We start from the raw sequence: 27,172 nt of genomic DNA on the forward strand, positions 1-27,172 counted from the left end.
TAAAGCATTACATCTCAACTATGTAATCCTGATTACCACATTGCACAGATCTGGGCTCGGTGTACTGGCTAAAGCATTACATCTCAACTATGTAATCCTGATTACCACATTGCACAGATCTGGGTTCTGCCAGGTCATCACATAGAAGAGTTTAAAACAGGGACATTTTGTGAGTGGTGAACCGGTGCTCTGGTCTCTCTCCTGCTCTCTCTCTCCCTCTCCCCCCTCCCCATGTCTCTCACCTGCTATCACAAAGAAAGCAAATGGCTGTCAGAAGCTGTGGAATTGTGCAGGCACTGAGCCCCAGCAATAGCCCTGGTGGGGAAGGAAGGAAGGAAGGAAGGAAGGAAGGAAGGAAGGAAGGAAGGAAGGAATGGAGGAAGGAAGGGGGGATGGATCATAGTGGTACACCCAGTTGAGTGCACACATTACCATAAGGACCTGGAGCCCCTGATCCCCACATGTGGGGGTGGAGGGTGGAAGCTGTACAAGTGGAGGAAGTAAGGGAGGACAGGCATAGTATATCATCTCTGTAGAGCAGGGGTGTTCTGATGTGCAGTTCTGGTTAGAAATGGCTTCATCTCCTAAGTAACACTTTTGCTCCTCACACCAAATGTCTTGCCTCACTGCCTTCCTCTTGCCCAGTTCTGTCCCTTTAGGTCACATGAGTGCTCATGGCCCACTCACCACTGTCCCCTACCCCACTCCCCACCTCCACTATCTCTTCCCACATTCTGTTCCTCCAGTTTATGTGGGCCACTCATCACTGGTGTTGGAAGAAAGAAGTTGAACACCGAAAGGCAGCGACACCCTTGTTTGAGTGCACAGCTAACCAGGCTGGAGGCCCTGGTCCCCAGTTGCAGAGGGGAAAGCTTCTGGAGTTGTGAAATAGGTCTGCAAGTGTCTCCCTATCGCTCCCTCTCTATCGCTCCCTCTCTATCGCTCCCTCCCCTCTCAATTTATTTGTCTCTATCCAAAATAAATAAAAACGTTTTAAAAAGGGGCTCGGTTGTGATGCACCTGGTTGAGCACACATGCTACTAATAACAAGAACCTGGGCTCAAGCCCTCCCCCACCCTCCCACCCCAACTTCCAAGCTGCAGGGGGGACACTTCAAGAGAAGTGAAGCAGTGCTCTAGGTCCCTCTCTCTCTCTCTCTCTCTCTCTCTCTCTCTCTCTCTCTGTTTGTGTGTGTGTGTGTGTGTGTCTGTGTGTGTCCCTCCCCTCTCATCTCAATTTCTGTGTCTAAAGAAAATAAAGCTGTTTTTTGAAATAAAGAAAAGAAGAATAGCAACAGTGGGCAGGGGAAGGAGGCCCTGTGCAGACTCTAAACCCAGCCTGCTTTAAATCCATCTCACTGTAAGCAATATTTAGGAGCCCAGAGGCCTCAGGCTATGAAGACTCCACTGAGGGATGCCCCCTCAGGCTGCTCTGGCTTGCACCCGCCCATCCCTAGGCTGCAGTCCCAGAACCTCCAAACTTTCTCTACCTCCCCATCCTACTCCCCACAGCTGCCAGAGCTGCTGTTTCTGCAAGGCCTCCTGCCCATAGCTTCCACTTTCATGCAAACAGGTGCTGGTACTCTGCCCAGGGAGCCAGCAGGCTGGCCCTGGGTATCTAGAGATGATTTTCTTTCCTCTTTTGTTTCAATATTTTCTTTATTAATGAGAGAGGACATCACTCTGGTACATGTGCTGCTGGGGATGGAACTCAGGATTACATAATTGAGATGTAATGCTTTAGCCACTGCACCACCCCCAGACTACTAAATACGATATCCTGACATCTCCCACAGTCTTTCACATCCTGAATTAGTATTTCAGAGGCCAAACCCAGATTTCCAAGTGTGTGTGTGTTGGGGGTGGGGTGGAGAGATAGCATAAAGGTGATGCAAAAAAGAGACTCTTCATGCCTGAGGCTCCAAGCTCCCCGGTTCAATCCCCATCACCACCATCAGCCAGAGCTAAGCAGAGATTTGGTAAAAAAAAAAAAAAAAAGAAAAGAAAAGGGGGTGGGGGCGGGTGGTGGCATACCTGGCTGAGCGCACAATGTACAATGCACAAGGACCCAGATTTGAGGCCCCAGTTCCCAAATGCAGGAATGCTTTGCAAGCAGTGAAACAGTGTCACAGGCGTCTCTCTGTCTCTCCTTCTCTATCACCCCCTTCCCTCCTGATTTCTGGCTGTCTCTCTCTATCCAATAAATAAAATAAAGATAATAAAATTTTTCATTAAAATAAGTACCATATATTCATCTGCAGTATTCCAGCCTTTAGGGTCATGATTAGTCAATTTGTATGGCTTTATATGTTAACTCTTTTTCAGCCACCAGGTTTCAGATGCTACCAAGATGCCAACCAGAAGTCCCTGGACAGACAACCCCACCAATGTGTCCTGGAGCCCCACTTCCCCAGAGCCCCGCCCCACTAGGGAAAGAGAGAGACAGGCTGGGAGTATGGATCTAACTGCCAATGCCCATGTTCAGCGGGGAAGCAATTACAGAAGCCAGACCTTCCACCTTCTGTAACCCACAATGACCTTGGGTTCATACTCCCAGAGGAATAAAGAATAGGAAAGCTATCAGGGGAGGGGATGGGATATGGAGATCTGGTGGTGGGAATTGTACCTCTCTTATCCTATGGTCTTGTCAGTGTTTCCATTTTATAAATAAAAGATAAAAAGAAAGTACCAAAGAACATTGAACATTCATGGCTTGTCCTGGAGCTGCTGCCAGATAAGAATGCTGTGTAATCTTATTATCCCTGCGTGACTTTTAACATAAGTTATTTATATTTATTTGATGGGACAGGTAGAAATTGAGAGGCAAAAGGGAGATAGAGAGGGAGACAAGAGAAATACCTTCAGATCTGCTTTACCCCTCATGGAGATTCCTCCTGCAGGTGGGGAGCAGAGGCTTGAATCTGAGTCTTTGCACATTATTATGAGCCTCTTTCTTCTCTCCTTCTATCACTTAGTGGCAGACCATCCTCATATCCACTGGTCTACCATCTTTACTGGCTGCAGCCCAAAGAGCTCGAGGCTTTTCTCTCTCGGTTTTTCTCTGAATGGAATAATCTACTGTGAAATTGAAGTTTTTGAAGAGTAACAAGTGAGTTACATGAAAGCATGAGGGTCTCTCAGCTCAATAGCTGGTTCTCTTCATCACTGCCTTCACAGCCCTGAATCCGGTCCCCACCCCCCAGGCCAAAAGGATTTAGCTGGATCTTCCTTCATCCTCACCCAGCTCCACTGGAACCTTTTTCAGTAGTAATCCCTTGAGAGTTGCTGGATCACACATAGACTCACCTGTGCCAGCCATGTGAGTGGGGTGTGTGTTGGGGGGTGGTGGTATCCTATAGACCTGATGCCCTTCACAAGCCCTAGCCCTCTGCCCCTGCCCAGTTGCTACTGCAGAGTATCTCTGAAATCAGAGTAGCATCCTGTGATATCTTTGATTTCTTGTCTTTGAAGATTCAATCTATGATTTCATGTCCCCAGAAGCTGCTCAAACTCTCACTGGATTACATTTTAATGTGTCCTACTTTGCTCTGTCTGACAAGACAATCATGTGTGAATACATTCAGTGCTCTTGGCAAGAGAAAAGCATTCACTTGCTAAAGGAGCAAACTGGTCACCCTATTAGGCTGCTGGGTTATGGTGTGATTTGTTTTGCTTCTTCACCAGGCCACTCTGCTGTCTGTTGCTTTTCTCTTCTGACCCCACTGGCTCTTCAGAACTGTTCCCTGTTCTCCTGTTCTGTGGCCATGATTGTACTGGAACAGCCAGTCAAAGCCAACCTTGACTACTCATCAGAATTGCCTGAGCATCTTTGAAATTCTTAGTATCTAAGGCTCCTTGAGTCTAGAAGTCCAGTCAGCAGTATTTTTTCACAGTTTCCTTGGTCAATTCCAATGTGCTGCTAAGGTTAAATGTTGTGATTCTGAATGGTTTAACCTTTCAAAATGATAAAGTACTCCCAAGGGGTTTTCTTCACAGGGATTATATATGTAGCTATTTGCTGTATAAGAAATAAAGACAGGAGGTCATGTATTGTAGTACTTGGTAGTGTACTGTGCACATGTTAGCATATGTAGTAAAGTCTTCGGTTCAAGCCCCCAGGCTCCACCTGCACGCGGGGGGGGGGGGGAGCTTCATGGGTGATGATGCAGGCCTGCAGGTCTCTTTCTCCTTCTGTATCTCTCCTCCTTTCTCAATTTCTCTCTATCAAAAAGAGGAGGAAGAGAAGGAGAAGAAATAGTGACCACCAGGAGCTATGTGTAGGTACCAGAAATCTAACAATAACTCTAGTGGAAAGAAAGAAAAAAAATAAACAAGCAAAAGCAGAAGAAAAATGTATCAACTCATCTAAAATAACAGTAATCAGCTCAATACAATTAGAATGCATAACATTTTTGAATAAAAAATAACTTGCTTCAAAAATAAAATCAGAAACCTGTTATTATTTTATAGAGATCCACATATCTCTTTAAATGTCTGATAGAAGATATATTGATTCTCATGTCTGCTTTTTCATTCAGCCTGTTATGACTTCATTCAGCTTGTCACATGACTTCTGGAACTCTCATGCAAATATTGGAGTTCATTTTTTTATCTTTATTTATTTGTTGGATAGAGACTATGACTTCATTCAGCTTGTCACATGACTTTTGGAACTGTCTATCCTGCAAATATTGGAGTTTATTTTTTTTAATCTTTATTTATTTGTTGGATAGAGACAGTCAGAAATTGAGAGGAAAGGGGGAGATAGAGAGGGAGAGAGACAGAGAGACACCTGCAGTACTGCTTCACCACTTGTGAAGCTTTCCCCCTGAAGGTGGAGATCAGGGGTCCTTGTGCACTGTAATATGTGTGTTTGAATCTGGGTCCTTGTGCACTGTAACATGTGTGTTCAACCAGGTGCGCCATCACCTGGCCCCCAAACATTGGAGTTTAAAAGGTCAGGTCATGTGTTATTTTGAATTTGTTTTTACTTTGTGGACCTTTTAAGGGTCCTCAGGTGACACTTTGAGAATTATTATTCTAGAGTGGACAGTGTTTGACCACCAGAAAAGTTAACTTAACCTTCCACTGCCTCACCTCCTCACTTTCAACTATCAATACTGTTCTCCCTGCCCTTGTTACTATTGGCCTCTAGAGGGAACCCAAAGCCCTCCACACCAACTTCAACAGGCTGGGTGTTGATCAAGTTTAAGTACTTAAAATGAATGGTAATTTCAGGGGAAAGACAATTGGTGGTGGGTGTGGTGAACACACACACACACACACACACACACACACATACACACACACACTTACTTTATGAAGCTGTACTCTTGAAACTTTAAATTAGAGCCCTGGTATTTCAGTGCTCAGAGACTTGAGTTCAAGCCCCCAACCCCCACCTGCAGGAGGAAAGCTTCATGAGTGGTGAAACAGTGCTGCAGGTGTCTGTCTCTCTCCCTCTCTGTCTCATTTCCCCTCTCAATTTCTCTCCATCTCTATCCAAAGTAAATTTTAAAAATTAAAAGTGTTTAATACACACACACACACACACATATATATACATATATGTATACACACACATATACACATTTATATTGGAGCAGGGAGATCTTGGGCTGAACACAGAAATGGAAGTTTTCACTTCTTCCACCCCAGTTTCTCTCTTAGAATTCCTATGGAGTTTGATACTTTCCTTGGCAGGACTACCTGCTGTTACTTCCTATCCATTGGTACAATGAAGAGCAAGGTAACTAGAGATCATACAATGCCTAGAAAAAATGTACATGTTCCTCCGTCACCTGGACAATTGTTATTATCTGATGTTTGTTTGCTTTTTTGAATAATAGCCACTCTAGAGGTTTGAGGTAACATCTTTCTTTGACTTTGAGGTCTATTTATTTTCTTTTTTTAAGTAATTGACCTTTAAAATATATTTTATGTATGTATTATTTTATTTTGGATAGAGAGAGAGAAATTGAGAGGGAAGGGGAAGGCATAGATAGATGACAGATAGATAGATAGATAGATAGATAGATAGATAAATAGATATATAGATAGGAAGAACATTGTTTCACTATTCATGAAGCCTCCCCACTACAGATGAGGACTGGGGGCTTGAACCCAGGTCCTTGAACATGGTATCATGTTCACTCAACCAAGCGCACCACCACATAGCCCTTCATGTTTATTTCTTTACTGAATAATGGAAGTGAGTATCTTTTTCTGTTTTTACAGACCAGATGTATTTTTTCCAAAGATTTATTTCTTTTTAATATGATTTATTTATGACTGAATAATAATAAATAAATATTTTTTTAAAAGAAGAGAAAAACATGACTTAAAAAATCTTTTAAAAAGAGGTTATTCATCTTTTTATTATTGGACTTAAAGTATTCCAGATAATAAGTTTTATGATGAGGCCCCACACCTATGGACATCTAATCTTTCACAGAGGGGCCCAGACTATTACATGGGGAAAGCAGAGTCTCTTCAACAAATGGTGTTGGAAACAATGGGTTGAAACATGCAGAAGAATGAAACTGAATCATGGTATTTCACCAAATACAAAAGTAAATTCCAAGTGGATCAAGGACTTGGATGTTAGACCACAAACTATCAAATACTTAGAGGAAAATATTGGCAGAACTCTTTTCTGCATAAATTTTAAAGACATTTTCAATGAAACGAATCCAATTACAAAGAAGACTAAGGCAAGTATAAACCTATGGGACTACATCAAATTAAAAAGCTTCTTCACAGCAAAAGAAACCACTACCCAAACCAAGACAACCCTCACAGAATGGGAGAAGATCTTTACATGCCATACATCAGATAAGAGTTTAATAACCAACATATATAAAGAGCTTGCCATACTCAACAACAAAACAACAAATAACCCCATCCCAAAAATGGGGTGAGGACTTGGACAGAATATTCACCACAGAAGAGATCCAAAAGGCTGAGAAACATATGAAAAAATGCTCCAAGTCTCTGATTGTCAGAGAAATGCAAATCAAGACAACAATGAGATATCACTTCACTCCTGTGAGAATGTCATACATCAGAAAAGGTAACAGCAGCAAATGCTGGAGAGGGTGTGGGGTCAAAGGAACCCTCCTGCACTGCTGGTGGGAATGTCAATTGGTCCAACCTCTGTGGAGAACAGTCTGGAGAACTCTCAGTAGGCTAGAAATGGACTTACCCTATGACCCTGCAATTCCTCTCCTGGGGATATATCCTAAGGAACTCAACACATCCATCCAAAAAGATCTGTGTACACATATGTTCTTGGCAGCACAAAAGTCAAGTCAGCACAAAAAATAAAGTCCTTGGCAAAGTGATGTCTGGTTTTTTCTCTCCTATCCTTCTCATTAATAAGTAAAATTTTTTTTTAAGTGTGGGTTTCTAACACTAGAACTTTTGTAGTGCTATGGTAGTTTATGTGCATAAAGATGTATGTAACTCCTGAAATTTTATAATACTGTAAACCAGAGGTAAATTGATAAGAAATTGACCTTAACATGTAAAGATTTATTTCTGGATTCATAATCCTATTCTTTGATCTTTCTGTCTCTATACTAGGACCGTATTATGTTCATCGTTGTGGTTTTGTATTCAGTTTTAAGATTATGAAGTCAGAGGACTCCAAATTTGTTCTTCTTTAACAAAAATGTGTTAGTCATTCAGGGTCATCTGAATTTTCAGAAGAATTATGGAAAATAGATTAGCCATTTTATAACAAAAGGCATCTAGAATTTTTATGGAGATTGCCATGAAACTGTAGATCAACTTAGAGAGTATTGCCATCTTAATATCAAATCTTCCAAGGACCAGTGGAAATAGCACAGAACTTCACACAACAGACTTTCACTCCTAAGGCACATGAGGCCCCAACACCACCATAGCAAGAACTGGACAGTACTTTAGTACTTTTTATAATAATAAAATTAGTACTATAATAATAGTACTTTTTTAATAATAAAATTTTCCAGTCTAGTCATGTTAAAATTATTTCTATGTATTTATTCTTCTTTGGTACTATTATAAATGTAGAAGTAAATTGTTCTTACAAGTAAATTACACTTGTAGAAGTACAATTCTTCATTGGCATTATATAGAAATACAATTGCATTTTACACATTGATTTGGTATCATGCAGACTTGCTGATCAATCTGATTTATTCTAAGAAGGTAATGGGTTACAGAGTGATCCCTACTAGACCTACACACGCTAGCACTGCAGCACCCAGCTTTTGTCAGTTTCAAACTGGGTGTGGCACAAGCTGATTGGTTAGAAACAAAGTCCATCAAGGTGCTGACAATTAAGGTGAGAGCAGGTTGGCTACCATCAGAGCCACAGCTCAGAGCTGGAATGTACAAATGACTCCATCCACTAGGAGCCTATGGATTTTTCATTTCACTTTAATCTGGTCTTAACAGATAAACAGGAATTTGCCAGCCATAAAATGCGTAGTAAATAAAGGATAATAAATAAATAAATAAATACTTATGTTACTATGCTTTTGGTTATTTAAAAATCTCTAGGTAACTATTTTGCTTCCCAAATGGTCTCATGGGTATTTTAAAGTAAATTCCTCGGTCTAAGGTGAGATATGTATATATGTATATGTATATGTATATGTATATGTATATGTATATGTATATGTATATGTATATGTATATGTATATGTATATGTATATGTATATGTATATAATTCAATAGTGTGCTCTTATTTTTTTATATTTTATTTATTTATTTTCTTTTTTTGTTCCCCGTGTTTTTATCATTGTTGTGGTTATTATCATTGTTGTTACTGATGTTGCTGTTGCCAGATAGGACAGAGAGAAATGGAGAGAGGATGGGGAGACAGAGAAGGGGAGAGGAAGAGAGAAAACTGCAAACCTGCTTCACCACCTATGAAGTGACTCCCCTGCAGATGGGGAGCCGGGGATCAAACTACTGTTCCTTGTGCTTCGTGCCAAGTGACATTAACCCAAACAGTCTGAGAAACCTACAATTTTTTTTCTATAAATGTAAATTCATTTATTTCTCTTTTTTACCAAATCATTCTCTTGGGGAAATCATGGCTTACAGGACAATTGCTGACACAAGGAACAGTACTGTAATTAAAAATAAAGGACTTTACGGGAGGATGACTTGGCGCTGGTTTAAACCACTCAGGGTTTATTACATGTTGGTACAGCAGTATGGAATGGTATATTTTAGGTATAGCAAGACAGGCTATTATCAGCTGTTGGGAAGTGGGCCCACTGTCCGGGAAGTCCAGGCCATTGTTTTCATGAGAGTTTGAATGGGTAGACCCCAAGCTCTCCCTTCTCCAGTCGAGAAAATGGCAGGTCCCCCTTGACCTCATGAACTAGTGACAGATGGCTTCTCCGGAAGGGGGCTACCTTTCTACACATGCCACTCCTCCCTCCTTTAAACAAAGGCCATGAATTACTGTGTACGGATAACTTGAAAATCACTGCAAACATCCTGTTGCTCAATTGCCTTCCTTCCCCCCTGCCCAGAAGTGCCTGCAATTTACCTCCAGAGAAATATGAATTGTGAAGCTTGAGATCAAACCTTGTATGGTAACTTTTTACTTGTGATCAAATAGTTTGTAGATCAAGATGTAACTATGCATTGTGTTGGGGTTAATGCTCACCTCAACCCTCTTCTTGGACTATGGATATATCTGCTTGCTTTCTCCCCCAATAAACGAGATGACTCTCAGAGGCCCTCCCGGAGCTGACTGTTTTATTTGTCTCTCCATGCACTTTGCTCTCGCCACTTGGAACCACCCTAGAACTCCCAGGAGGTTGCTCTGACCCTTTGCCGCAGCTGGCCAGGGAGGCCGGGGACCCAAAGCAAACCCACAATTGGCAGAGATATAGGTTACTCATGGCCATAAAAGAGAATGTTATAAGCTAATTTTACCAGCTAGAGCAGTTACACATGTTCAGTTCCCAGGAGAAGCAGCCGTGCTGGCACGGAGAGCACACAGGAAAGCAGAGAACCAGGACAACAGAGTGCAGGAACAGAGGCCTACTTCCACCTGGCTCATGCTTAAGTTCCCTCCTGATGTCAGCCTGACATCAGACATCATCAGACATCAGCCATAGGCTAATTACATTCATCAGCTCCAGTCATATACTAATTAGGTCACAACAGAACAGTTTCTTATCTTCTTGAGATAAGTGTCTGCATACCATTCCCACCACCAGCCCAAGTCCCTCTTCACCATAGTGTCCTGGGCTCCTGATGCCCTCTCCACCTCTCTCATCTCTCCATAGTCCAGAATTCTTTGTTTTGATGTAGTATACCTCACCCCTTCCAAAGTTCACCCCATGTTTCCCTTTTCTTCCCTTGCTTCATAAATTCCACCTGTGAGTGAGATCATCTGGCATTCATCCTTCTCCTTCTAGCTTATCTTACTTCATTTGATTCCTTCAAGTTCAACCCAAGATCTATAATTCTAAGTATCTTTAAGTGCTAATAAAACTTCCAAGTCTTTGATTGTCAGAGAAATGCAAATAAAGACAACAATGAGATATCACTTCACTCCTAGGAGAATGTCATACATCAGAAAAGGTAGCAGCAATAAATGCTGGAGAGGTTGTGGAGGTCAAAGGAACCCTCGTGCGCTGCTGGTGGGAATGTAAATTGGTCCAACTCCTGTGGAAAGCAGTCTGGAGAACTCTCAGAAGGCTAGAAAGGGGTGTACCCTATGATGCTGCAATTCTTTTCCTGGGGATATATCCTAAGGAACCCAACACACCCATCCAAAAATATTTGTGTTATACCTATGTTCATAGCAGTACAATTTGTAATAGCCAAAACCTGGAAGCAACCCAGGTGCCCAACAACAGATGAGTGGCTGAGCAAGTTGTGGTATATATACACAATGGAATACTACTCAGCTAGGTAATTTCACCATTTTCAGCCCATCTCGGATGGAGTTTGAAAAAATCACATTAAGTGAAATAAGTCAGAAACAGAAAGATGAATATAGGATGATCTCACTCTCAGGCAGAAGTTGAAAAACAAGATCAGAAGAGAAAATACAAGGAGAACCTGAGCTGGAATTGGCATATTGCACCAAAGTAAAAGACTCTGGGGTTGGGGTGGTGGGGAGAATACAGGTCCAAGAAGGACGACAGAGGACTTAGTGGGGGTTGTATTGTAATATGGAAAACTGGGAAATGTTATGCATGTACAAACTATTGTATTTACTGTTGAATGTAAAACGTTAATTCACCAATAAAGAAATTAAAAAAGAAAAGGAAAGGAAAGGAAAAGAAAAGGAAAGGAAAGGAAAGGAAAGGAAAGGAAAGGAAAGGAAAGGAAAGGAAAGGAAAGGAAAGGAAAGGAAAACTTCTGGATGGCAAGTGGGGCCTTCAATGTAGTGGCACTGTCTTTTTTCTTTCAGATGCTATGTCACCAGCACTCCAGAGGAGAGCATTATATTAAAATCAAGTCCCTTAAGAAAGAAGGACAGAGAAGACACAGAGCGAGACTTAGACTGAGCATGGTATCTTGCACCAAAGCAAAGAACTCTGGGGAAAGAGAGGGAGGGAGGGGATGAAGAGAATTTTAGTGTCTTGGTTGATGATGCTGAAAAAGGACCTAGGTTGTGTTCTCCAGAGAACTTTCACAGGGAGATGAGAAGTTGTACCTTGTGTCAATCACTGAACTGTAAACCATTAGCATTACCCTTTCTCACCAATAAAAATGATTACAAACAAATAAATAAAAAGTCCTTTCACATGGTGTGGGAGGTGGCACAGGGGATAAGGTATTGGACTCTCAAGCAGGAGGTCCTGGGTTTGATCCCCGGCAGCACATATACCAGAGTGATGTCTCGTTCTTTCTCTCTCTCCTCCTATCTCTCTCATGAATAAATAAATAAAATATTTTTTTAAAAATCCTTTCACAAGGAAGAATGAAAAAATACTGTGTCGTTTCTAGTTCTGGTTCATACACTGCTGGGAAATTGTGCCGATGCAGTCACATCTGCCATGTTGTCCCCTCAGGCTACTGCTAGTTCCGGCGAGAGTTGGGACATTCTCGGAGTGCCTGTTCAGCCATGTTGTGCCCTCAGGGCATTGTCTATATCCCTGCGATATTTGGAGTGCTTTGGTTACTCCTCCCCCCTCCCATTCTCACTAGAGTTATTATCCTATCCTGGAGTGCTATGGTTACTCCTCCCCCTTCCCATTCTCCGGAAAGCTACTCCTATAAAAGCCCTTCTTCTTCCGCACCTCGCTCTCTTGCCAGCGCTCCACTCCAGTGTTCAGACGCAGGAAAGGTTACTGCGCGAGGTGGCCATTTTCGCTACCTCCATGTGGTCCAACCTGCCTCTCTAGCACCCAACTCTGAGGTGCCAGCGCAAATAAAGATTTGTGTTTCCTCTTCGCTCCGGACCCCCTCTCTCTCTTCTCCGTGGCCCACGCACAACAATACACTTTAACTTTTGCGTGTTTCTCACTATCACAATTTGCTAATGGTAAAAGAAATAAATATTACTTAAAATAAAGTTGATTTTTAAATCATATACAGCAAGATATCAGAGGACACTTTTCCAGACAATGAAATGAATGAAACTAGGTGGTAATGAACAGTTCATTTTCTGGAAGTAGCCATAGCTCTGTGTTTAAGCATGCAAGAAAAAGTGAAAACCAGGCAGCCATCCAGAATGCTAAGACAAAACCCAGGCCTTGGGAAAGCCTTTCCAGAATATTTATGTTCAATCAATTTGATGTGCTTTGGGTTAGTCTGAATGGTTATTAAGTTTTTTGTTTCGAAGCTAAACATCTTTCTATTGATAAACAGCTAATGAATAGCCTATTAATTATGACCACATGCAGACACCACAGCAGGGTAAGTAGGCCACTAGACAAGGCCTCCAGAGACCCAGCTTCTATTTTTATCTCCTGCCTCTAGTCTTTAATCAACTCCCTTCTCAATGGCTCATTTTTCTCAAGGACAAAATGGAGATCCTATCATTTGCTGACCTCACTGAGTTGTTGAGTTACTCAAATGAGATACCCCATAGAAAAAAGTCTTTTAGCTGCAAGTATGGATTGACTTGCCAATGCCCATGTCCAGCAGAAAAGCAATTACAGAAACCAGACCCTCCACCTTCTGCAACGCATAATGATCCTGTGTCCATGTTCCCAGAGAGATGAAAAATAGGAAAGTTTCCAATAGAGGGGATGGGATGCGGAACTCTGGTGGTGGGAATTTTGTGGATTTATACCCCTCTTGTCCTACAGTCTTGTTGATCATTATTAAATCAATAAAAAAGGAAACTTTAAAAATGAGGTAAAGAAAAAGAAGAAAGACTTTTAATATAATTAAGCAAAATATCTGTGAGATTCTTTTAAAAAAAATAATTTGTATTGGTAGTGATTTAGCAGTGGTTTGCCAAAAACTTTGAGGATGTAGTTTTATATTCATACATTATGTGTCAGTCACTGTACCCTCCACCAAAGTTCTGTGTATGCCTCCTCCCTCCTTGAGAAACACCATAGTTCTCAAAGTGTCAGAGAGTTTGGTCACTTTTTTTTTTTTTTTGCAAATCCATTTGTATTAGTTGTCTACATTCTACATACAAGTGAAGCCATCTATCAATAATAATTGTCTTTCGGGGGTCGGGCGGTAGCACAGTGGGTTAAGCACACGTGGAGCAAAGCACAAGGACCGGTGTAAGGATCCCGGTTCGAGCCCCCAACTCCCCACCTGCAGGGAAGTCACTTCACAGGCGGTAAAGCAGGTGTCTATCTTTCTCTCCCCCTCTCTGTCTTCCCCTCCTCTCTCCATTTCTCTCTGTCCTATCCAGCAATGAACAGCATCAACAACAACAATAATAACCACAACAAGGCTACAACAAGGGCAACAAAAGGGGAAAAAAAAAGGCCTCCAGGAGTAGTGGATTCATGGTGCAGGCACCAAACCCCAGCAATAACACTGAAGGCAAAAAAAAAAAAATTGTCTTTCAAGTCTTAACTTTCACTTCACTAGGTATAATCACTTCCAGATCTATTTACTTGCCCCAAATGATAAAATACCTTTTTTAATTTTTTTAAATATTTATTTATTATTTATTCCCTTTTGTTGCCCTTGTTGTTTTACTGTTGTAGTTATGATTGATGTCATTGTTGTTGGATAGGACAGAGAGAAATGGAGAGGGGAGGGGAAGACAGAGAGGGGGGAGAGAAAGATAGACACCTGCAGACCTGCTTCACCGCTTGTGAAGTGAGTCCCCTGCAGGTGGGGAGCCAGTGGCTCTAATAGGGATCCTTAGGCCAGTCCTTGTGCTTTGTGCCACATGCGCTTAACCCGCTGCACTACCACCCGACTCCCTAAAATACCTTTTTAAAATGTGGCGTATTATTCCATTGAATATGTACCCCGTAACTTCTTTATCTAGTCATTTTTTAAAAACTATCTTTATTTATTGGATAAAGACAGCCAGAAACTGAGAGAGAATGGGGGTAGCTAGAGAGGGAGAGAGAAACAGAGACATCTGCAGCCCTGCTTCAACACTCATGAAGCTTTCTCCCTGCAAGTGGGGACCAGGGGCTCGAACCTATGTCCTTGTGCACTGTAATATATGCCCTCAACCAGGTGTGCCACTACCCAGCTCCTATCTAGTCATTTTTCACTGGGCATTTAAGTTGCCTCCATATTTGGTTATTGTAGATAGTGTAGCCATGAACATAGGTGTGCATATATACCCTTTCTTTTCTTCTTTTTTCATTTTGAGTGGTATTGCTGGGTCATAATGTATTGCCATTTTTATTTAAGAACTGTCTGTACTGTTTTCCACAATATGCACCAGTCTGCATTCCCACCAATGGGAATGAATCCCTTGTGTGACAGAATCCTTTGACTCCATCTCCTTGCCAAAATTGTTTCCTTTGTTGCTCCTGTGGGCCATTCTGATGCAAAATGTTTAAAAAACAGGGAACCCATAGCCTTGCCACTCCTGCTGGTAGGAGACCATACAACCAATGGTCACAAGTCACAGTATCATAGTATTTCCTTCTTTGGAGGGAGATCAGCTCAAAACTTTAATCATTGAAGACTTAATCACTTGAAACCTTCATCATGGCAACATATTGTGTAAGACAACCTCATGTATTATCTTTGGAAAAGCACAGACTTCATTGGTATTTTGCTAAAAAGGTGTTATCTAAGGGGTGGGCAGGGAGCAGTGGGTTAAGCTCATGTATCACAACACAAAAGGACCCAGGTTCAAGACCCACCTGAAGGGGGGGAAGCTTCACCAGTGGTAAAGCAGTGTTGCAAGTATTTCTTCCTTTCTTTCTTTCTCTCTCTTTCCCCCTCTCTTCTTCCCCCCTTCCTTCTTGATTTCTCTGATTCTATCCAATAAGTAAATACAAACATTTAAAAAAAGAAATTATCTGTGAAAACAAGCCATGAAATTACAGTAGTAATAAAGGTATTAACTCATTTTATTCTAGAACTATTTATCAAGCATTTACTCTAATCCAGGCACTGGATTCACAGAGATACTTCAATTAGTAAAACAGGAAGAAAAAAAAAAACCTGCTATGTTGGAGCTTTTAGCACAGTTTCTATTTCAAACTAAAAACACAATTACATAAATTTTAAAATATATAGTGTCATACATTGTCAATATATTTTATCCCTTGCAGACAATTTCTGGTAGGTATAAAGTTGTTTTTTTTTTTTTCTGATATAGTCTGCAGCTTCAGTATCTTCCAATTTATTTTTTCTACTTTTCTGAAAGGTCTTTCCTCTTACCTTCTTTCAGAGACTCAATAGAAAATGTTCTTATGGGAGTTGGGCGGTAGCTCAGCGGGTGAAGCACACGTGGTGCAAAACGCAAGGACCTGCAGAAGGATCCCGGTTGGAGTCCGCGGCTCTCCACCTGAAGGGGAGTTGCTTTACAGGTGGAGAAGCAGGTCTACTGGTGTCTCTCTTTCTCTCCCCCTCTCTTGTCTTCCCCTCCTCTCTCGACTTCTCTCTGTTCTATCCAACAATGAGGACATCAATAACAACAATAACTACAACAAAAAATTTTTTTAGAAAAGGGCAACAGAAGGGAAAATAAATAAATAAATAAAATTTTAAAAAAAGAAAATGTTCTTATAGTGACATTGGCTATCTTTTATTGTTGGAAGGATGGAGACACAGAACTTGGTGGTGGGTGGGACGTGGAACCATATATACCCTGTAGCCTTACAATCTCATAACCCACTATTAATCATAAATTTAAAAATGAAAGATTATAATTGATATTTAATAATAATATTATATACACACTAATCACTTTATTAATAAATACTGATATACATAATTGTTGTTTCAGGGGCACAGCTACGAACCTCCCCAGGATGAGTGTCACCACATTTCACCCCCCCCCAGCCATCATTCTCCTCCTCTACAGGGCGCTGGGTCCCAGTTCTTCTTAGACCTCCCTCCCACTCCCCCTCCCCCCAGCAGTCCCCATATCTACTGCAATTGATCACAGTCCATTAAGGTTTCAACCTGCATTATCCTTTGCTTTGATTTTTAGTTTCCACTTGCTAGTGAGATTACCTTGCATTCACCCTTCTCCTGCTAGCAATAATTGATATTTTCACAGGGATTTTTTTGTCATCAAACATGCTATCATATATAATCTCTTGAGACAATCAGCAATCCTATTCATGGAGGCTATTTCCATAAGACGACTTAACATTCAGAGATAGTAAGTAACCTACTCAGAATGGCATAGCTAAAGATAGGTACTTCTGGGATTCAAACTCACTTTTTCAACTTTTTTTTAGTTTCAAGATCTCCTTCAGTACCACTTTCATTTTGCTTAAGAAATGAAAATATCACCTGGCTTTGGTATTTTAGCTTCTCCTTAAGCGTGCTCAAAATAAGACTGTCGAGAAACTTATAATTGTTAATAGGTATGGATAAAGTTTAGAATATTTTCTGTTTCAAGTTTGTGTGAATTTCTGAATCCTAATCTCCCCCTCTTTGTCTTCCCCTCCTCTCTCCATTTCTCTCTGTCCTACCCAACAACGACGGCATCAAAAACAACAACAATAAAAAGGGGGGCAACAAAAGGGCGAAAAAATAACTGAATTCCATGAAGAGGAGAGGGAGAGATGGAGGGAAGGAGGGAGAGGAAGAGGACAGGGCCAAAAATAATATTGTGTAAAAATTGGGGCCAGGTGGTGGCTCACCTGGGTAAGAACTCACATTATAGTGCCTAAGGACCTAGGTTTAAGCCCCTGGTCCCCACCTGCATAGGGGAAGCTTCACAAGCTGTGAAGCAGGGCTGCAGGTGTCTCTCTATCTCCCCCCCCCTTTCAATTTCTCTGTTTCTATCCAATAATAAATAAATAAAATCATTTTTAAAAAGATTGTGTGAAAACTAGGATGGCTGGGGGCAGTCCCTCTGTAATCTTACGTTTTTGTCAACCATTATTATGGGGGCTGGGCTGTAAAGTGCACACTGGATGGGGATTCTAGCCCCCAATCCTCACCTCAGGGTTGGGGAGCTTTCACAAGTGGTGAAGCAGGGCTGCACGTCTCTCTTCCTATTTCCCTCATTTAGCTGATTTCTTTCTATCTGTAGGACAATAAAATAAAGTATTTTAAAATTTTTATTTTAAAATACCCACAATTAAGTCACGAATAAAAATAAAATTTAAAAGGGGCGACTGAGTTAACATAAAATTGTAAGGGTGGACCACACAAAGTGCAAAGACCGGCGTAAACTATCTCGGTTCAAGCCCCCGCCTCCCCACTTACAGGGGAGTCACTTCATAGGCAGTGAAGCAGGTCAACAGGTGTCTATCGTTCTCTCACCCCTCTGTCTTCTCCTCCTCTCTCCATTTCTCTCTGTCCTAGCCAACAATGACAACAACAATAATAACTATAACAGTAAAACAGCTAGGGCAAGAAAAGGGAATAAATCAATAAATATTTTTTTAAGAAAATTGTAAGGGTGGACCACTGATCCAACACGTTTGGTGGCCTCAGAAGAAGAGATGTGCAGTATGAGGGTCTCCTGCAAGCCAAGGAGAGAGACTTACAGCACCTTGGATCAGCCCTTCCACCCTCCAGAATGGTAGGAAAAAGGCATCTCTATAGTTGATGTTTCCAATCCGATGATCCTGAGTGAAGGCAACTCTAATAAACTATACACTATTTCTAAGAAGATTCATTGCATTATCTTCATGCTGGCAAGGCCCAGGCCAATTTGGGGAAGAGTCCCACTTAACTCTCACTATATATGCTTGACATAGTATCACTCGTGTTCCAGGATTCAGAGAAGGCCAATAGCTTTCCCCAAGGTCACACAGCTCCTGGCTGATGCAACATTGATCCCAGTCCTGGTTTCTCCGAGTCCCTATATTACATGCCTGTGTTCTCCTGCACCATCAACAATGATGTATTTTATTTACTAGTCCCTGAGGATAAACAGGACTCATGTCTTTCATATTTCCCAAGTAACACAAATAAAACAGGTTCTTAGTTTATGAACTGACTACATTTGGCAAAGAGGCAACATAAAATCCAATTTGGGCTAGCAAATATATGTATAGATTTGAGTTCCAAAAAACATTAAATAAAAAATATTTCTGGGGGTCAGGCAGTATCACGGGTTAAGTGCACATGACACAAAGTGCAAGAACCGGTGTAAGGGTCCTGGTTTGAGCCCCCCGCTCCCCACCTGCAGTGAGGTCACTTCACAAGTGGTGAAGCTGGTCTGCAGGTGTCTACCTTTCTTTCCCCCTCTCTGTCTTCCCCTTCTCTCTCAGTTTCTCTCTGTCTTATCCAACAACAGTGACAGTGATAATAACAACAGTAATAATAACAGGGACGATGAAAAACAAGGTCAACAAAAGGGGGAAAAATGGCCTCCAGGAGCAGTGGATTCATAGTGCAGGCACTGAGCCCCAGCAATAATCCTGGAGGCAAATTTTTAAAAAAAATTTTTCTGGGGTCTGGGTAGTGGAACACCTGGTTGAACACACAAGTTACAATGCACAAGGACTGAGGTTCGAGCCCCCAGTCCCCACCTGCAAGGGGAAAGCTTAGCAAATGGTGAAGAAGGGCTGCAGGTATCTCTCTATCTCTCCCTCTCTATCACCCCCTTCCCTCTAGATTTTTGGCTATTTCTTTTCTTTTCTTTTGACCAGAACACTGTTCAGTTCTGGTTTATGGTGGTGCTGGGGATTGAACCTGGGACCTCAGAGCCACAGGCTTGAAAGGCTTTTGTATAACCATTATGATGTCTACTTAGCCCGATTTCTGGCTATTTCTATCCAATAAGTAAAATAAAAAGAATTTAAAAATTAAAAAAAATCTGGGTGATCCAGGAAGTGGAGCCATGGAGGTGGAGCCGTAGATAAAGCACTGGCTTCTTGAGCATGAGGTCCTGAGTTCAATCCCCAGCAACACATACCAGAATAATATATATTTCTTAGGCCTTTCCATAACCTAAATTTGCCAGAATAGTCTGGGTTTTTCCTAATTTATTTTATGTTTCACTTAACCAAATAAGATAAAATTTGGGGCCAGGCAGTGGCATACCTGGCTAAGCACTCATATTACAATGTGCAAGGGTTTGGGTTCAAGCCTCCAGTCCCCACCTACAGGGAGAAAGCTTCATGAGTGGTGAAGCAGGGTTATAGGTGTCTTTCTGTCTCTTCCCCTCTCAATTTCTCTCTGTAAACCATAATAATCATGATAATAATTATGATGAAATTTAAGGAGCAGAAATGATAACACTGAAGAATTAGCCAGAGTTGGGGTGGGGAGAGGAAGCAAAGGAGTTAGGGCTAGGGCGACAGCATGATAGTTACGCAAAAATCTCTCAAGCCTGAGGCACCAAAGGTCTGGATTCAACTCTAGTACCACCACAAACCAGAGTTGAGCAGTGCTCTGGGGAAAAATTAAAACATAAAGAATAACAATAATCCTTAGGCCTTTCCGTGACCTAAGTTTTTCAAAATAGTCTGGGTTTTTATATGATTTTCTGTTTCACTTAATCAAATAAGATGGAATTAAAGGAAAACAATAGTAGAACTAAAGAATTAGACATAGGCCACAACAAGGAAAAAATAAATAAATAAATAAATAAATAAATAAATAAATGAAGGTTTTGGCTGCTTATCTGAATAGCACTAATTAAAGTGTACCTCCAATTTATCCAAATGATACAGAAACACTAATTCGAAGAGACATATACACTTCAATATTAATAGCTGCATTAGTCACAATAACCAAAGAGTGGAACAGCCTCAATGCCCATCACTAGATGACTGTTTCAAGAGGTTAAGGCATACATATTTCATGTAATACTACTCTGCAATCAAAAAATTTGATATTGTTTCCTTTGGGGAAAAATAGATGGAACTGGAGGTGATTCCGCTTCATGAAATAAGCAGAGATGAAAGACAACTACCACTTGTTTTCACTTAGATGTGGAATCTAGAGATGTGATACACGTGAACTTGAAGGGGAAAAAAGCACACAAACTATTGCAAAGACTTGTGAGAACTAAGGTGGTTATCTTTGGGAGGTGATAGGGTGGGGATACAGAATTAGTTGTGTGTATAGTGTGGAACCTATTATAACCTATTATCTTAAAATCTTGTAACCTACTATTAATCACAAATAAAAAAATTAAATTTAAAAAATGTGCCTCCAAAAAGAGAAGGACAAATGCCAGATGAGCTCAGTCATAGGTGGAATTTAAGAAACAAGGAAGAAATATGAACAAAAGGGGAAACACAAAGCAGAACTGGGACTGGATTTGGATCTAGGCGAGAGGGGGTAGAGTGTTTACAGAAAACTGAGAAATTTTACACATGTACTCACTGCATTTACTGTTAACTGTAAACCATTAATCCCCCCAAATTAAACAGGGAAAGAAAGAGGGAAAAAGAGAGAGACAGAGAGAGAGAAAGAGGGGGGGAACACTAAGTGAATCTTGGACTGCTTTTGGAGTGTTAAACCAAAGCAAAGGACTCTGGGGAAGGAAGACAGAGAAGGGGACATAAAGGGCTTTGGGGTCCCGGTGTATGGTGGGAGGGAAGGACCTGAACTAGGGGTGAGAACGTGTTGCAGATGCATATCACAGGGAGGTGAGACATTATTCCCATGTGTCAACAGTTGTACTGTAAACTACTGACCTTCTAATAATGTGATTTGAGCAAACAAAAAACAAAGACAAAAGAGAAAATAAATAGAAAATGTGCCTCCTTCTCACCTATCTCACTCCTGGATGAGCCTGGATGTGCTTGTCTCGGGCAGCTGTGCTTGACCTACCGTCAGATAAATCAGTGGTTCGGACAATAAATATAGAACAAAGTTATCCAAATCTTGTGAGCCAGATTTCCTCAGAGTGATTAATTTTTACTGAGGTACTACTGGTTTACAAGATGTCATGTGTTTTCAGTTTCCAACTTCACCACTCCTCCAGTTAAGTGTTGCCACACAACACCTACTACAAAGGTGCCCTTCTCCCCACCCATACACACAGTCCATGGGGCCTCCTTCCCTTTAATCCTACCTCTCTCCTCCAGCAGCCCTTTCGTAACCTCTGCTCTGCATCAGAAGGTCACAGTTTATTTATGTTTGTTCCTTTGTTTTGTTTCTTTATATCCCAGGTTTGAATGAAGTCATCTGGTGTCTGAGTTCTTTCTGGCTTGTTCTGCTCAGCACACTACCCTTTTCAGTTCCATTCCTTTTGCAGCAGATGGCAAAATCTCTTCTTTGGCTGTAACGGAATAGTATCCTATTATGTTTATGTCCAACTATTTTTTTTAATCTTCTAGCCTGTTGTTGGGCACTTGGGTTGTTTCTCTAGCTTGACTATTTTAAATAGTACTGCAACGGACACAGGTGTGCAGATATCTTTTCAAATATCCAAATCAATAACTAGATGTGGGATTGCTGAATCATATGGCAAATCTATTTTAATTTTTTGAGAAAGTGCCACACTGTTTCTAAAGAGGCTACCAATTGACATCTCTAACAACAATACAAATGAGTCCACTTTTCTTTATATCCTCACTAGCATCTGTTATTTCTGTGTTGTTGTTGTTGTTTAATGTAGGATATTCTCACTGGTATAAAGTGATACCTAGTATTGTCTGGATTGCATTTCCCCAGAATATAAGTGATGATGATCATTTTCCACATGGCAGCTGGCCATCTATAACTCCTCTTTGGTGAAGTATCTATTCAGTTGTTCCCTCATTTTTTGATGGAGTCATTTTTATTGTGGTTGAGTTTTGGAAGTTCTTTACATATCTTGATATTAACTCTTTGTCAGATGCATATTGTGTAGATATATTCTCCCAGTTAGTGGGACATCCTTTCAGTTTGATGATAGATTCTTTCATTCTGCAGAGGCTTTTCAGGTTGATGCAATCTCATTTGTTTTTCTTGCTTTTATATCCCTTGTCATTGGCATTGAGTCTCTGAAGTTAGCATCATGAAGTATTTTGCTCATGTTTTCTTCAATTTATTTAATGATTTCAGGTCTAAAATCCAGTTCTATATAGAGTGGTTCTCTAATTTATCTTCCCCCCCCCTCAGAATCAGTCTGGTACATGTGGTGCTAAGTATTGAACTCAGGACCTTTTGCTGAACCACTTCCCCAACTACAGTACATATAATACCTTAACCACTTTGAGTTTACTTTCGCACATAGTGTGAGCTAGTGAATGCAGTTTATTCTCTTGTATGTGGCTATCAAGGTTTTTCTTTTCTTTTTCCCCCCTTATTAGGGGATTAATGTTTTATATTTGACAGTAAATACAATAGTTTATACATGCATAAAATTTCTCAGTTTTCCACATTACAACACAACCCCTACTTGGTCCTCTGTCATCTTTTTCCAGGAGCTGAACTCTCCCCCGACCCAACTATCCAGGTTTTTCAACTCCACTTATTGAAGGGATTCTCCTTTTTCCATTTAATGCTTTTGGCTCTTTCATCATTTAACGGTCTATGTAAGTGAGAGTTTATTTCTAGACTTTTAATTATACTTTATTGATCTTTGTTTCTATTCTTATTCCAGTATCCATGTTTTGATTACTATACCTTTGTATAGTTTGAAGTTGAGGAACATAAATCTCTGTTTTTATTCGTTTTTTTTTTCCCCAGGGTTGCTTTGACAAGACTTGTGTGGTATCAGATAAATTTCTGTGTTGCTTGCCCCATTTCCTTGAGAAATTTTGTCAAAATTTTGGTAGTGGGACTCGGGCGGTAGCACAGTGGGTTAAGCACACTTGGTGCAAAGCACAAGGACCAACGTAAGGATCCAGGTTCGAGCCCCCGTCTCCCCACCTGCAGGGGAGTCGCTTCACAGGCGGTAAAGCAGGTCTGCAGGTATCTTTCTCTCTCCCCTTCTCTGTCTTCCCCTCCTCTCTCCATTTCTCTCTGTCTTATCCAACAACAATGACATCAATAATAACTACAACAATAAAACAAGGACAACAAAAGGGAATAAATAAATAAAATCAGGAAAAATATAATGGATCTCTTTGTGGGCCTCCACAGGACCTTGCCCTCAATAATATTAACAGTAGTAGAGAATGTTCCATCCTCTGAAGGGAGGTTGGATAATCTCTATCTACCATGTAAAGAAGATGGGTCCTGAAATGGGTGCAACTTGGAATGTTCCTACTCATGACCACAGAATGCGAGCTCAGACTTACAGGGTTGCAGAGATTACACTGGCTCCTAAGCAGATCAAATTGATAGGGCTTACAGTCAACAATATTTATACACCTCCCCCATATTTGGGAGCTACTCTCTTTCCTGATCCACCTTTCTAGCCCTTTTTCCAGCCATGACATCATCTCCCCAGACAATACCTTGGGTCCACCTGCATATCAGATAACAAGCTCAAGCAAAAACTAGTAAAGTCATGGGCCTCTTGGAATATACCTAAAATAGACCTGCTAGCTATTTCCTAAATGGAGACCTCAAATCTTTATCTGCAATATCCTTGTCTTTAGGTTCCTGATTAGTCAACAATTGTTGTTTTATCCGGGCTGGCAAATCACCACACCATGTGCTTTTCTCCATCATCCTCTCTCCGCTGCTGCTGCTGGGACTCTGCCCAACCTTAGCATAGGGGGCGGCGAAACTAGCAAGGGGCAAACCAATTCTTCTCAGAGGTCGGGGGGAAGGGAACATACCAACAATTCCCCCTTCTGTTTTTAACTAAATGACCACAGTATCAGGGGTGTGGGATGAACAGAAACCTATATCGTACAGGAATTTTCAAAAAAGAAACTGGCACAAACATGGAGAAACATGTAAGCAAGTAACAAGAACCAGTGTGCTGCCAAGGGAGGGCCTAAGGGGGCCATTTTTTTTGCCTCTGTGGGCAAAACTTTATCAGCTTTAAAAAAAAAAGACATTTCCTGCCTCTGGGGGGGCATACTTGCCTCGATGGGCATTTTATAGCATGGGGGCGGGGAATGGCCTAGAGTCCCAAAGGCCTCTGGCTGCAGTCAGTGTTTGAGAAATATAGCAGCACTTTTGCACTTTTGTGCAAAGTGTCTAAGGGTGTACCAGTGAGTCCAATAGGAGTGCCAGTCAAAAGCAGATGTCCACAGAAGAATGCCAGGGGGTGGAGTGTTGTATGAGGAAAGTCCGTTGCCGGAATTCTGCTTTTCTGTAGAGAACTTGACAGCTGCAATTTACTTACTATGAAACAAACTTGTAGCAGGTTAGAAATTTATCACAACTGATAACTATTACAACTAGAAGTCTTTTTTAGAATGATTTTAAGGTTGGTTAAAGTTTAAACAATAGAATGTGAAAAGGTAAACATGAGAATCAAGGAAAGAAAACCTCAGGCATGAGTATCATTAGCATAGCCATTATGTAATCTACCATTTCTAATAGAGAAGGTAATCAAGAGTTTTACATATCAACAAGTCTATTTAACCTTTTGTTACACCCATTTAAGATGGAGACACACCCTAGGTGTATGCAGGTTTTGTTTAGACCAACTTAGTTAAAATATATTGATTGTTAACTAATTTTTACCTCAGACTTTAAATGTAAGTTGATTTTATCTTTATGAGAATTACGTTGAAAACCTTTTTCATTTAACTTTGCCTGGTAAGAATTTAGCCTTAAAGTTACGTTTTTAACCTTAAAGATAATGTTACCAAACTTTAAACACACACGTAAACATGGTCTTTAATACACAAGGAGAGAAGCCTTTGTTGGGAAGACATGTCATTTCAAACAAGAATTTAGATCTGTACTGTCTTAGTCGTTCTGGGAGTGCATTGTCCAGTAGTGGCCTCTTGGGTAGCTTCACTTCTAGGAATTGCAGGTTGCGATCTCTGGACGAATCTCTGCGTATTTTAGCTCATCTGCCTTCAGACCTAAGCTAGAGATCTCGGCCAGGGGGTCCAGTTTCAGCAGGGAGCCTGCGGTCTCCAGGTGGTCCGGGATCTGTCCAGACTTCATAGCACGAGGGCGGGCGGGCCAGCCGTGCAGAAGGCCAGAAGGCACGGGCCGAGGTGCCCCAGGGTGGCGGCCATGGCCGCCGTGGCCCTGGCCCATGGCCCTGCCATGTCTGCTGCCCTGCTCCCAGGGGCCGAGCAGCGTGGAGGGAGCCCGCCCAATGCCCCACACCACGCGGCGGAAGGCAGGCTCCTGTGGGCTGGTGTTGGGCTGAAACCACAGAGTGGTCCAGAGATAAATGTTCCAGAAACAGCGAAACAGTCTCATGAAGAAAGGGCATGTTGGTATGTTCCCTTCCCCCCAACCTCTGAGAAGAATTGGTTTGCCCCTTGCTAGTTTCACGCCCAGCTTTTCCCCGCCCCCTATGCTAAGGTAGGGCAGAGTCCCAGCAGCAGCAGCGGAGAGAGGATGATGGAGAAAAGCACACGGTATGGTGATTTGCCCATTCGTGAATAAAGATTAAACTGCGTTCTCAGCCCAGCTGTGTGTCTCTGGTCGTCTCTGTTACCCGCCCATGAAGCCAGCCTGGATAAAACAACAATGTGTTTGGCTTTATGTTAACTCTCTTTTCAGCCACCAGGTTCCAGGACAGATAGCCCCACCAATGAGTCCTAGAGCCCCACCTCCCTAGAGCTCTGTGCCACCAGGAAAAGAGAGAGACAGGCTGGGAGTATGGATCGACCTGTCAACGCCCATCTTCAGCAGGGAAGCAATTACAGAAGCCAGACCTTCCACTTTCTGCATCCCATAATGACCCTGTGTCCATACTCCCAGAGGGATAAAGAATAGGAAAGCTATCAAGGGAGGGGACAGGGAGGAGATGGGATATGGAGTTCTGGTGGTGGAAACTGTGTGGAATTGTACCCCTCTTATCCTATGGTCTTGTCAGTGTTTCCACTTTATAAATAAAGAATTAAAAAGATAGAAAGAAACCTATAGACCTCCAAGGGAGGGAAAGTCTTCTAACTTTTATAGCAGATTCAGGGGATCCTGAAAAGGGACTCTGAGAGATTAACTCCAGCCATTCTCTCCAGGTGAGATTATCTGCATTCATCTGCATTCTATGTCATTTGAAGTCAAGTGGAAAGGTACCAGTACAAAATGCAAATATCTTGGTATGATTGGCCCCTCTTCCAAGCTATCTGCAGGATGCAAGTAGGGGGCACAGGGTGCTAATGTCCTTCTTCCAGAGGAGTCTTTCCCTCGCATACTTTCCCTGGCATACTTTAATGATGACTCTTTAGTCACTATCAGGCCACCCCATCACCTGGGACCCTAGTCGGGGAATCCTGGGACTCCCACACAGACATGAGGGGCCTAGACCTTGAATATATCCCTCTCTCCATTTTCACTGGTCATCTCCATTAGGAACAACATAATGGATCCCTTTGTGGGCCCTCACAGGACCTTGCCCTCAATGTGGATCAACAATGGTAGAGAATGTTCCATCCTCCGAATGGAGGTTGGATAACATACTCTATCTACCACCTGAGAAAGATGGGTCCTGAAATTGGGGCATCTTGGAACATTCCTACTTATGACCACAGAATGAAAGCTCGGACCTACAGGGATGTAGAGGTTATATAGGCTCCTATGCTGAATATGCAGGTTCAAGAAGATTCAAGAGAAGTGGAACAGTGCTGCAGGTCTCTCTCTCTCTCTCTCT

The sequence above is a fragment of the Erinaceus europaeus genome, chromosome 10 (genome assembly GCF_950295315.1).
Source record: "Erinaceus europaeus chromosome 10, mEriEur2.1, whole genome shotgun sequence".
Classification (NCBI taxonomy): domain Eukaryota; kingdom Metazoa; phylum Chordata; class Mammalia; order Eulipotyphla; family Erinaceidae; genus Erinaceus; species Erinaceus europaeus.